Source organism: Kogia breviceps, chromosome 4 (assembly GCF_026419965.1).
Source record: "Kogia breviceps isolate mKogBre1 chromosome 4, mKogBre1 haplotype 1, whole genome shotgun sequence".
Classification (NCBI taxonomy): domain Eukaryota; kingdom Metazoa; phylum Chordata; class Mammalia; order Artiodactyla; family Physeteridae; genus Kogia; species Kogia breviceps.
In genome coordinates, this window is record NC_081313.1 from 74242072 (window position 1) to 74256063 (window position 13992).

Sequence of the window (13992 nt, forward strand, 5' to 3'; positions counted from 1 at the left end):
CTAATATTGAAATGTGTTTTGGGTATTCTGTTAAGTGGGTTTCACTGCAAGACTGAAATGTTAACACTTAAGTTTTTAAAAATAACTACTTTAAAATTAAATAAAAGATGACAGTTCTTTTCCCAAGTCAGGTAAAGGATTTTTTTCAAATATTGTTTTCTTCTAACTGTTCCCATTTGTCTATACATCAAATAAACTCCAATCAGGGACATGTTTTCTTGAACAGCAAATTCCTTATGGAATACAACAAAAATAAAGACTTGTAATTGGTATGACATTAGAAACCCATGTACTTATCTAGTCAGCCTCCATCTCATCTTTGTTCCTACCTCTCTGTAAAGGGTAAGGCAGTTTTGCCCAAAGGAAGAAATAAAAGCGAATCCTCGTTAAAAGGTACATTAACGAAAAAAGAACGGCTTTATTGGGGACATGTGCAGAAAGGGATGTTTGAGTAGTAAATGATAATTTACTTTTGAGGTATATTAAAAAGGTTTAATCTTACTGATCATGAGTTAAATTGGATGTTTTAATCAGTTAGTGAGTGCCAAAAATAATTATGCCAGAGCGCTTAGTCTGCAGAATGTGTACACAAAGCATATAAATCCTTTGCTTCCCCAGGGATTTCTCAGAATAACACACAACTAAGAGACAAAAGCGATATCAAACTCATATAAATTAACATTGCAAATGATCTGAAAAATATAATAAATAACATGATCCCATCACTTTGAATATGCAGCACAAGGAAAGGTGTCCAACACAAATATACGCATCAATCTTCTGTATCCTTACTAAACTTTTTCAGTAAACTTTTATTCCATTTACTTCCTACAGTTCAATTCAAGGTCATTCCTTTCATTGAGAGAGTGGGGCTGGGTGACAGAGCATAGAAATCTGTGTTTCTTTTAGAAATGAATGTGAAAAATAGGATTATTTTCCTAATGAGTTTTTATTGAGGAAGTAAAATAATGGAGTTGGATCCAAGGACCTTGTGAGTCCTTTGAAGTTCCAAAATTTCTGTGATTTCCAGATTAATACTGGCCGCAATTTTGATACTACCAAATAAGTAAGCGATTATAAAGATATGGGTAAAATCACTTCCACTCTTGCATAATGAGTTTTGAACTGAATTATTTCTAAAATACTAACAGTTACAAAGGTTAGTAACTGTTAACTTACAAAGGTTAGTAACTTAACTAACAGTAGACCATATGCTTTATTCCATTTATGTGAAAAATGTAAATAATATGTATAATTTTATGTGTTAAATTTGCCACACCCCCTTAAATCCTAATTTAGGTTTCTTTTTACAAATCTTACATGAACTAAGTACATCTTGATAGTTTGGTTCATTTACAATATTATAATCTGAAAAGTGATATCTTCACCATTTTTTCCATTGATAATTGGACAATTTTTTAAAGTGCAAACAGCATTTCCTAACATAATAATAAAATCTTTGGGGCCATATATTACTTCCAGTTACTATTTTAAAGTATTTTTTAAGTGTAAAAAATGATTAAAGTTTAGGTAGCCACACAGAAAAAAAATTAAAAGTTCCTAAAATGTGTGTTTCTCTTTAAACAGTAGAATTCACCGTGGAATATTTATTCATGTTTGATGTAAAAGCTTATCATTTTCTGGAGGTTGATGATTATTGAAAGCTAAAAGAAGAGTGGGATGAGGTTAAGTGACTCATCAGTTACACATCTGATGCTTTTCCCATCGTGTAACTTAATTGGTTTACACTGATTTTGTACTGGAGTATTTAAGGACAACATGGGGGCTTTTCTGCAGATCTGAACAGCTGCTTGATTTGTTAATGAACAAGGTTATCAGTAGCCGATTGCTCACAGCTGAAAAACTGCATGCTCCTGGCTAGTCTATTGGAAAGGGAATTTTTTAGATGTGGCTTTTGTGTTTGACACTGTTGTCTTTTGGGTGATTTGGGTACATCTACCTGTTCCTTTTGTAACCCAGTTTCATTACATGCAAAAGAGAACTACTACTACAAATTTTTACTCTGTGTAATGGATATAAGGATGAGCTAGAATTACTCCTCTTTAGAGCATAGGAATAAATGTGTCCCCTTTATTGTGTATCATGTATCAGTTATCACTACTCTTATTGGGGATCAAATAGCCTTTTGAGCAGCTTATATAAGGTAGAGACCTCTACCCACAAGTTTGTGTATAAGTACAGATGCACAAGTGCAACATTTTTGCAACAATATGAGTATGTTCATGTATGTCAGATTAAGAGACAATTCAACATAATTATTTTGAAATTGACCTCGTTTAGTGCCTAAAGAATGCTACTTTAAATAGAAAAGAATTTTTAACCAATCATATGGGAAAGGAGCAATTAGGTAACATGTAATAAAGAAAAATTATATGGTTTCCTTCAAATAATGGGCCATACCTCATGGTCATCAAAATATATATTTGCAAAAAGAATATACACGTTCATTTGTGTTACCTCCCCTAGGACCAGGATCACTGAAAAACTATTTTGTACTTATCTGAGCGATGTAGTACTTCATCAGATATGCAGTTTTCATTTTTTTCTAGAGTTTCAGTGTAATTTCAATCATAAGCTAAATAACAGATATATATGTATATAGTTAATAACCATTCTGAAAATGAGATTCAGAAGTGAATTCAGTGCTCTTCAATGTGTTATTTGTTATTCTCTCCTATTCCAGGAGTTTCCTTAAATATTATCTTATCCAGAAGAGATACGTTAAATGACTGGACAGTCACAGACTTTGTTTTCAAATTTCATTACTTTACTTACCTTGGTAGTTAATAATTCTTCCATTCAGAGAATACACGCAGAATAATCAAATGCTGAAATGTCAATGGTGATATCTCACTGAAGTTCTAAAAAAGAGATGAAGAAACTTCATAAATACATTTGAACTTAAATTTTCAAGTTAGATTTTTATTTGGTACATTACCATTAATGAACACATTATTTTCATCATTCCATTTCCAGAGAATATTATCTTGGTTTACAATAATAAGAAGTCTGTTTGATTTTTTTTAACTTGAAATTTAAAAGAAAAAGCCTCCATGGTCAGGCATTATAATTATTTTCTTGCATATACCTTTAATTCCTTTGCCGCTCTCTTGATTCTGGTTAAAACCAGATTTCTTCCTCCTCTGCTCCCACATACCTACAGCTGAATCTGACTAGAGAAAAACACCCCATCATGCTGACTGGTCTCACTTTATATTGTTGTCCATAGCCTACAGCCTTAATGATGTCATATAATCATTAAATATGTCTCTAGTCCATTCACACTTCTGTTCTCCTAGACAAGTACTTCACATCTTCTCACTCTTCAGACCTCCACATCCTCTTCACTGTCTTGACTCAGCTGATGACATTTTTTTCCTTCACTGAAAAAAAATTGAAGCAGAGAAGAACCTCCAAAGAATCTAGTCTTCACTTTCCCCAGCACATATACTTGCATGCTCTGCCTTCCTGCCTGATGTCATTCGTTCAATTTCCAAGCTCTTTTCTCAGTGAAAGTCTGAATTTCATACAAGTTCCCATCTTTCATCCCTACTCAAGGGCATAGCACCAGAAATTCTGCCCCTCAGTTAATCTTATAACACTCTTTGCTAGACCTTCCATTGGCATATGGGAAATAGTGTGCTGATTATGATATTATTTCTTACATCTTAAGACAGACATTTTTTTCATCTTTTTGTTCCCTTTTCAGCAAAACTCAGCAGACTTTTCTATTCTATGTCTAATTCCTCTCCTCCTATTCTTTATTAATGTCACCCTAGTCTGGACCACCACTGCCAAATTCCTCTCTTTGATCATAGCTCCATAAGAGTACACCCACTGGTCAATTCCAAGTCCCTGTCCTACTTGGCTTATCAGCAAACCAGAGTTGATTACTCTCTCTTCCTTGAGACATTTCCTTCACCTGATTTCCAGGCCACAGTCTCATTATTTTTCTCCTCATGCCTCCTTCTGTCTCCTTTACTGGTTCTTCCTCTTCTCCTAGACCTCTTAATTTGAGTGATCCCAGAACTCATTCTTTGCTCTCCTCTTTTCTATCTATGCCCCATTCCTTGGTGATCTCACATTGTCCATGGCTTTAAATAGTGTCTATATGCTTACACTTGCAAATGTATATTTCTAATTTAAATATCTCTCCTGAATTGATGACCTGACATAAGTCATGTACATGTCTAATACACAAATCCAATATATGTCCAAATCTGATCTTCTCTCCCCAAATCTGTTCTACCTACAGCCTTTAGACCCCAGTTGATGACAACACTCTCCTTTAGGCCAAAAGCCATGTTTAATCCATCTGCAAATCTCATCAGCTCCACCTTCAAATACCTAGGATCTAACCACCTCTCACCTCTCTGTTACCATCCTAGTCAAAACCACCTTTTTCTCTCATCACCATGGTAGATCTCCCAGCATATGCCCTTCTTCCCTACAATTTACTCATAGTGCAGCAAAACAGAGCAATTCTATAAAATGTAGTTATGATCATGTGCTATCACTGTTAAAACTCAGCAATGACTCTCCATTTCAGTTAGAGTAAAAGCCAAGATCCTTACAACAGCCTAAAATTACCAACATGAACTGGGGCTTGCTTCCTCTCATCCCATTTTTCATTACTCTCCTTCTTTCTTGCTGATGTCACTCCAGCTCCAAGGAACCGCTTGGGGCCATTGCTCTAGTTATTTTGTTTATCCAGACCATTCTCCTGCAGATATTCATTAAACAAACACTTTTCTTCCAAGTCTTTGCTCAAATCTTATAATGTGGCCTAAGAAACACATTTAATACTGCAAACTGAACTTCCCCCCAAACTCTTGATCCTCCTCAACCTGCTCTAATTTTTCTTTACACCTATAGCACTTTTCTACTTATAATTCATTATATAATTTACAAATTTATTACAGTTATTTTTAATTTCTGTTTTCTCTTATCACTAGACTACAAGTTTCAGAAGGCACCAGTCATTTTCTGTTTTGTTGACTGATGTATCACTTTTTTTCAGACCGCACCTGGCACTTATCCATGAATATCTGTTGAAGAACTTTGGTTAAAAAAATTAGCAGGAATTCAAAACATATGTATATTTAATGTCCTTTTGAAAGTTCTCATTAAATGTCTCAAAATCTGTATACATTGGTTTGCAAATCTTAAACCTAAAAATTTCAGTTAAATATTCCAATAGTTTCATTTCTTCAAATATTTGTTAAACACTGTCTCTGTAATAGTAGTTTCAAGGAATTCATATTCAGAGATAAGAGACAGACAAATGTCGACCATAGTATAATATACTATAATAAGTGCTGTGATAGAGTTATGCACAGGATATTATGAGAGTATAGGAAACCTAACCTGAGGAATACTCCACCAACTGGCAAGAAGGTTCTCAATTGGAGCAGAGGAGGGGAAGTCATTTAATCAGTTAATACATAGTATGTGCTTAATGCATGTCAGGGGCAGTGAGGGTCATGGGGTAGAAATCCTTTCAGCAAGCTGAGTCTGAAGTACCCATATGATATTTAAGTCACAATAACTTGATGACTTCTATGAACAGGTCTTGAGCCCAACAGTGTTGTCTGGGCTGGAAACCATAACTGGTGGTTGAATTAGTAGGCATATATGAGATTTCTCAAAGAAATAAAACTATAGATAGAAATTAGAAAATGTAAGATCTATCATAATTTCTAAAAAGTCTACTTTATTATTCAAGTATATAATGTAAATCAGATACAAATTTAAAAAATAAAATAACATTAGAAATTAGGAGAAAATAAGCACACAACATATTCCCTATTCCCCTTTCTCCCAATTCTGCCAGATAAACTTTTCTAAGATTTTGAAAAAATTTTCTTAATACATATATATTTTATACATTGAAGTGTTAATTTTAAGGATTTCATAGAATATATTCATTTAATAAAGTTTAAGAATTTTAAATGCACTTTATTAGGATTACATATTTTATGACAATCTTTTTCTAATATGTTTTATTTCACGAAGTGATATACATCTCTATATATACTATCAGGACACATTAAGACCTTTGATAGTTAAAGCTTATATCAATAACAAACTACAAAAGTAGAGAGGTAAATTTCCAAGTTATCTGTATAGTACAGTATTTAAAGTAAAGTGAATAAATCAGTTAGTAAAAACCAGATTCTATCAGGTGGAATTCAGTAGCTTCTAGCAGTCCAAAATTCTCACGGAGAACAACTGGGAGAAAGTGATAAAACACACAAATCATTTGTTTGAAGACATTGGAGAGCAGCTGAGGCACCAAGAACTGGAGGGTCTAAAACTTCAGGGAGGGGAGAATCTTGAGTGAGTGAGCTGACTTTTGCAGCTGCTTTTACCACGGAGCCTTTGCCCATTCTAGACTTGAACAGGAGACTGAGAATTAGGGTTTTGGACTAATGGAGTGTTACTTCTAGGAAACAGGAAAACCAAAAGAGCTTCTGATAAAGATTCAGAAGGGAGGCTTAAGTATATGGCTGGGTTTTACCTCAAAAGAATGACCAGATTCTGGGGCTGTATAGAGTAGGAGGCTAAAAGCTAAAGCATAAATCTCTGAAAAGTAGTTTGAGGATTTTATCAGCCTCACAGAATAAAAGAATATGAGATCTGCCAAGAGAATGGGGCCATAAAGTCTTCTCCATCCACTCAACTGGAAACTCTAGAGGTTCAGGATGAACCAGTGATAGGCCAAGCCATATCAGAGCCACAATGCAGCATCAAAGCAGCACGTCCTTGATTCGCTCGGGTGATCAGCTTTCACTACTTTTGTCTACCAAAGAAAAGAGTGAACCCACTCTAAAGAAAGATAACATCAGCTGCAGCCCCCACAGCTTTTATATATAAAATTTGACATTTAATCAAAAATTATTTGGCACACCAAAGACAAAACTCCATGTGTGCAAACCAATAAGGAGAAAAAAACAAACAAAAAAACCCACTCAGGTCCATAGATCATCTAATTGTTAGAGTTAAGGGACAGGTTCTAAAATAATTATGATAAATACATTCATGAGAATGAGGGAAATGAAGATAAAAGAGGGAAAATATTAACACTGAATTAAACCTTTAAAGAGAATCAAATGGAAATTCTAGAACTGAAAAATAAAATATCAGAAATTAGGGACGTATTAAGTGGTATCAACAGCATGTTAGACCCAGCAGAAAACTGTTCAACAGAATAGAATATGTCCAGGTCAGCAGACTATATCGAAATGATGAACAAAGGCAGGGGGAAGGAAAGATACATTAAAGACAACGAAAAGCATAAAAAATGTGGGACAAGTGAAAACAGTCTAATATGTACGTAACTGGACTGCTAGAAGAAGGGAAGAGAGAGCGAGAGAGAGAATGGGAGGTAAAGAATATTCGAAGAGATACTGGCTGCAAATGTTCCAAAACTTATAAAAGACATTGACCCATTGATTTGAGAAGTGCTATGAATCCCATGCAGAATAATTACAAAGAAACTGTACCAAAGCACATCATAAGAAGATTGTTCATAAGGCAAAGACAACTGAAAGTTAATCAGTGGTGAGAATGAATGAACTACACCACACACACAAATCTATGAATCTAAAAATGAGAATCTAAAAAAAATCTATACATTTCTATATGAGAGAAGGCAGGCACAAAACTCTACGTTCTGCATAATTGCATTTATATAAAGATCAAAATAGGTAACTCCAACTCTTTAGTGCTAAAAGTCAAGAGGGAGAATAGTGACTAGAAAAAGGTACAAGTCAAATCTGGGGTCTAGTAAAGTTCTAATTCTTAATCTTGGGTCTGGTTACAAATAGGTATGTTCTCTTTGCACAAATTCATGATACACGTTTAGGATACTTTACTTTCCTGTATGTATTTTATGCTTTACTAAAAGTTTACATTAATAAAAAAATGGATACTGTAGGAAGAGAATACAGTCCCAGGTCAATGTGGTGGATGGAAAATGGAAGTTAAATAAGAATCAACTAGGAAAGTTGGATTTGGCCCATTGGAATTGTCTACCTGAAATATGACTCAAAAACATAAAAAAATGAAATGATCATAATTATTAAATAGCCTTAGGAAGTTCTGTAATAAACAAACACAAGGACCTGTGAAAAACATTTTGTTAAGGAAATGTTTAAACCTCCCAAAATTCTGATTTCTTGATATTGACAATGCTTTAACTAATGGCAGCAAAGACCAAATTTTTGAGTCAGGTAAAAATTGTAGGATTTAATGTTCTAAGGAACCAAATAAAGCAAACAAACAAAAAAATCTCATTTTTTAAAGTAATAAATATATTCAATTTTACCATTTTTTACACAGTGCTGCCAACTGTATAATTTTCTAGTGGATTTCCTTCTTTTTAGTCTTGATTGACAATTTTAAAATAATGGTATTAGAATTTAAGTGAAAATAGAAAACAAAATGTGAAATGCACAAGTCAGTCTATACCTATACTTAGGTATAGAATTAAGGTGTAAATTTTTGGAAAAGGATATAATTCTAGCTTACTTATGGGGATTACAGATATGCTACATGATAAGAGATGTGACAGAAAAGCTGATTCAGTAGCAATAATAGTAGGTGACACATTAGCAATATAACTAAGTGCCAACCAAAGTCTTTCACAGTTACTATGCCAGAACTAAAATGGAAATCAGACACGTGTTTCTATCAGATGGGGTTCACTGGTAAGATGCAGCTGTTGCAGTCAGTGCAGAAATTGAAGATAAATAAATTCATACTTTAAGAGTTTACAGCATCTTCTGGTAATTGAAATTCAGGTTTCATTTTAAATGACACAAAGTACCAAATAATGAGACATTAGGTGATTTCAAACACCTTGCCAAGTAGTGAGTCTCCAAGCACACATCAAAAATCTCTACATAATCATTTCTTTTCAGTTCAATTAATTCTTACAATGTACTGTAGCAAAGACTGATAGTTGCCTCTCAATATCCATTCCTCGCCTCTTTTTTACCAACAGAATCCCAATTTTTGATGGACTGCCATGCACTCAGCTAAAAGACTACATTTCCCAACTTCCTTTGCAGATGCAGCTATGTGACTGAGATTGAGTCAGTAAAATGAAAATTAAGTATTATATACTTGAAGAGAGGGGAGTCACCCCTTATCTCTTCTTCCCTTATCCTGTTTTCTAGAACATACATATGACACCTGGAGTTCCACTAGCTACCTTGGATTCCATGGGCACACATTAGGAGTGAGAGAGGGATGATCTAAAAGGAACATGATACCTGAGTAGCTTTGGAGCAGCCAGACCAGCCCTGTTCTGCCTACCTCAGGGAATTTTAAACACTAGAGGAAAAATTAACTTTCTACCCACAATTATTTAGAAGCTGTGTAATATGCAACTAAACCTAAATCGGATGCAAGTACATGTTAAATATAGGAAGTGGTGTGTACTTGCTGTTATAAAAAAAATACAAAAGAGAAATAAAGCTCACTTTTGCACAGTGGAGGAAACCGTAGAATTTAACATGACTGGAAGCATAAGCACGCTGTTCTTCAGTAAGTGGAAAATGATACTTTGGTCAGAAGTGCAATTTAATCTTATCTTTCTGATCTAATTTAAAGAAGGTAATTTAGATCTATTATCTGCCATAATTAAGAAGTCAAATGAAGATTAAAACTAAAATAAGTCAAGATCTCATTGGGTAAAATATCTAAACTACCTGATGAATACACTAGACATTTAAAGAGTGAATTCAGATAATCACTTCCATTCATTAAATGTATTCAGGGTTCTGAGTTATGCAGGATGCATGATCATTGTATTGTAATCTAATGATAACATAAAGATAAACCTAATCAGTTGTGGACAATACAAAATACCAAACCAAACCAGCCATTCCTTAATTCATGTGGTTATATAAAGCCATGTTTAAGACTCACTTAAAATAAGAAAGGCTTAGAACTGTGATTCTCTTCTTGAAAACCCCACCAGAACAATACTGGATCCTCTGCTTTCTGCCCTCTTGATTAGCAATTAGAAAACAAAAATCAAGATATAACTAGATATAATCCAAGATAAAACTGACTCTACGATATAAGAAAAAATTTCCCAAGAGTTCTGAGATCCATGCATAAGTGTCTTCTGCTCCTGAGAGCAGAAGAATCGTTCTGAGTTTGCTTTTCAATGAAAAGAATGAAATATTATTCGGTAGGAAACACTCCCGGTTCATATCGATTTAGGACACAAAGTCCAGTGTGAGTTCAGAGTTATTTTGTAACCAGAGCACTTAAAAGCTTGTAATAGTGAAAGAAAGAAAGAAGTAATTGTTCCAACTATTTATGTATGTATATTTCTGTTACATATATGAAATCATGCTACCACCGAAAAATCCCTATTTAGGCCTCATTCTGTAGCTGTGTACACCCCATAGACATATTTAAATATATCCAAAACATTCACAGGAATAACATTTCAAACATTTACCCTTCCTGTGGGCACCCACATTTTGCCTTGAAAATTACTCCAAACTTTCCCATTCTCTAACTCTGATAAAAATGCTCTTAGGGCTCTCGTTTGAACACCCAGTATTGATTCAATGCTGTTGCTCTGCTGTATGTCCACAGATTCTTTTCAATTCCTCCCATAAAGAGAGGGAGTCTGGGGAAGTCCTCTGGCAGTCCAGTGGTTAGGACTCCATGCTCTCACTGCCAAAGGTTCAGGTTCGATCCGTGATCAGGGAACTAAAATCCCGCAAGCCACACAGTGTGGCCAAGAAAAAAAAAAAGGGAGAGAGAAGAAGTTTATTTCCTTACCCACTGAATTTGGGCTAGTTTTATGATTTGCTTTATAATGAATAACATATGACAGAATTGAAGTTGAATAAGTTGCGTACAAGTTGTGTGACGTTGCCCTGAGACTGGCGCGTGAGGAGCCAATCTAGACTCCTGTAGGGTAACAGCCCATGAAGAATTGAGGTTCCCCAGCCAACAGTCTACACCATCTGCCATCTTGGACATTCTAGCCCAGCAGATTCTCCAGTGAAATGTAAATCACCTGAGAAACCAAGAGGCAAAAATCAGCAAAGGAATTTCCCAAACTCATGATAGATAATAAATCGTTGCTGTGTTAAGCCAAAGAATTTAAGGTTGGCTTGTTATGAGGAATAGATAGTTGATATAGTATCTCATCTTCTTCTCTCCCAGTAGACCCCCAGATTGATGACTTGGGTTTTGAACCATCTAATTTAGTTCCGGCTTTCTTCAAATATCTACTATTAAAACACAACTTGAGGAAACTTTTCCCCCTATTTTCATGGTCTGCAGCCATGGTAAAGATATCCAGTCTTTGAACTACTACTGTCTCTGCCTCACCCAGGCCCTGTAACTCTTTCCTATTTATTGTCTACCTCCTTCTCTGGGATGCCCTGACCCGGTCTGCTCTTGTCTATACGCCAGAATGGAATCCTTAGATATCAGTCAGATTCACCCAGTAAGGTTCTTCTTTAACGCCTCAAAAAAAAAGTTAATTCTGTGCTTGAAAATGGCCATAGGATGAATAAACAAGGACAAAAATGCACACCTTAAACTATAAAGAATTGATTAAATAGATAATTTAAGAATATATATATAATGTAATAGATATTGGTTGACATATCACAAAGTATAAAATCTTGAAGTATACATGTCCTGTGGCTTGGGGGCTAACTACCAAGCTTTCCTCATTTGGGTATAGGTGAAGTCTTTAAACTTAAGTCCTCAAATACCTAAGTCCTCATTCTGCTTTGAATAGCACAGGCTTGGTTTTATCCTCTACACATATTTTAATCTTCTAGTTCTCAAACTGATTTGCTAATTGCAGAATAAGCTTGGCCTATCATCAATTGTTCAATGCCTACTCTGAGCTTTATACAGATCGTCAACCAAGATACCATGATATAAACATTTCTGATCCTGAATAGTGGGGAGCGTATCCATGTAATTACAATAAATATTCCTATAATGTACTAGGATTTCTGCAAAAGTTTCATTGAAAATGGGATTCATGAAGTGACTGATGCAATCGTGACAATAGAGGTTTCTGTAGTTTCTGCTTTTCTATCGAGAAAAATGTAATAGATTTATTGTGGCATTGGAGATTCTCTCCTTGACTCATAGTTTCTTTCTCCCTTAATTGTCACTTTTTATTTATAATCAAATGCCCTTATATTTTATTCAAAGCATTTTGTCACATAACTATGTATACCCATTGCAGACTATTTACAGTCTCCCAGCTATCAGCTGCTTCCTCTAATTGTCTGCCATCCCAAATTAAACTATTTAACCACTGTTAAGTTTTTGTGAAATTCTGGTGTATAGCTAAGTAAAGTTAACGATATTTTTAATAGCCTTCTCCTCTTCTGTTAGTAAATCCTTAAATATTTTCTCCTTTCATGGAGCTCAGAGAATATGGTCTATTATATGTTTACTAGAGAATCGTAGAACAATTTATATTTTTATACAATTCTTTGGCCAAAATGAAGCTCAATATACAAAGTCTAGAAATACAATGATATTTTTATCAAAATAGCCCACATTTTTTGTGTTCAATAATGGAAAGACAAAATTAGACCTTTCTGCAAACTTCCATTCTGCACATCTGGGCCAATTTAACCATCAATGCTGCCCCACTTGTTAAGTTAATTCCTATTTCTCATCAAGGGGAGGATATAATGCCTATTCTAGGGTAATGGCATGGTAATTCTACATAAAGTCAGACTTAACGATTTTTATATTTAATAGGGTTCTGGAACCCAATTTCCACCGTAAGAGTCGGGGGTGTTTCCCACACCAACAAGCAATCCTGACACCAGCTGAGAGCCCTAAATTTAATTCAATCCTGAAACCACCTGGAGATAGATTCCACAGGTTGAGGGCTCAGTCCCACAAGACTGCTCTCCCCCAACCCCCCAACTTCCCTGCCACATCCCCAGCACACACACTCACTTCAGATGCCAGTCTCAAGTCCAGGTTGTTACCTGAACTTTTGACCAGCTGGCTGTAAATTAGAGGTTCCCACAAACCCCACTCAACCCTTAGGTTCCGTTAATTTGCTAGAGTGGCTCACACAACTCAGGAAACCCGTTTACTTACTAGATTACTGGTTTATTACAGGATAAAACTCAGGAACAGCCAGATGGAAGAGATGCACAGGGCAAGGTATGGGGAAAGGGTGAGGAGCTTCCTTGCCCTCTCTGGGTGCACCACTCTCCCACCACCTCCACCAACGCAGAAACTCCCAGAATCCTCTCCTCTTGAGTTTTTATGGCCGCTTCATTACACAGGCATGATTGATTAGATCATTAGCCATTGGTGATTGAATGAACCTCTAGCGCCTTCTCTCCTCCCCAGAACTCAAGGTGTGGGACTAAAAGTTCTACCCCCCTGTGATTGGTTCACCTGACAACCAGCCGCCATCCTTAGGTGCTTTCCAAAAGTCACCTCATTAACATAAACCCATTTGTGGTGGTTAGAGGCTTGTTATGAATAACAACCCTTTGCCTTTATGACTCTGAATCCTTTCCAGGAACTGAGGACCACAGACTAAGTATTATACAAAAGATGTCCCCACTGATCTTATCACTCAGGAAATTCCAAGAGTTTTGGGAGCAGTGAGCCAGGAACTATGGATGAAGACAAAATTCATGTGAGAAATATATATGTGGACATCTGAATGACCAAATATATATTTCTTATAAATCACAATGTTGCAATATTATAATTTGTAACCCAGATTTGATCATTGGTCTCTGGATATTTTTCTGAGCCTAATATTTCACCTTATTCCTTTTTTCTTTTTTTTTTTTTTTTGCGGTACGCGGGCGTCTCACTGCTGTGGCCTCTCCCGTTGCAGAGCACAGGCTCAGCGGCCATTGGTTCAAGGGCCTAGCCGCTCCGCGGCATGTGGGATCTTCCCGGACTGGGGCACGAACCCGTGTC

The 13992-nt window shown here is 35.7% G+C and overlaps 1 long non-coding RNA gene across 2 annotated transcripts in view; it reads right to left on the reverse strand.

Moving 5' to 3' along the window:
* LOC136794165 (uncharacterized) overlaps nt 1-13992 on the reverse strand; it is a 905160-nt gene that overhangs the window by 717705 nt on the left and 173463 nt on the right. For both annotated transcript variants that reach the window (XR_010840534.1, XR_010840535.1), the window contains exon 3: nt 2797-2882. This is a non-coding gene — a long non-coding RNA (uncharacterized lncRNA). The remainder of the gene's footprint in view (nt 1-2796; nt 2883-13992) is intronic.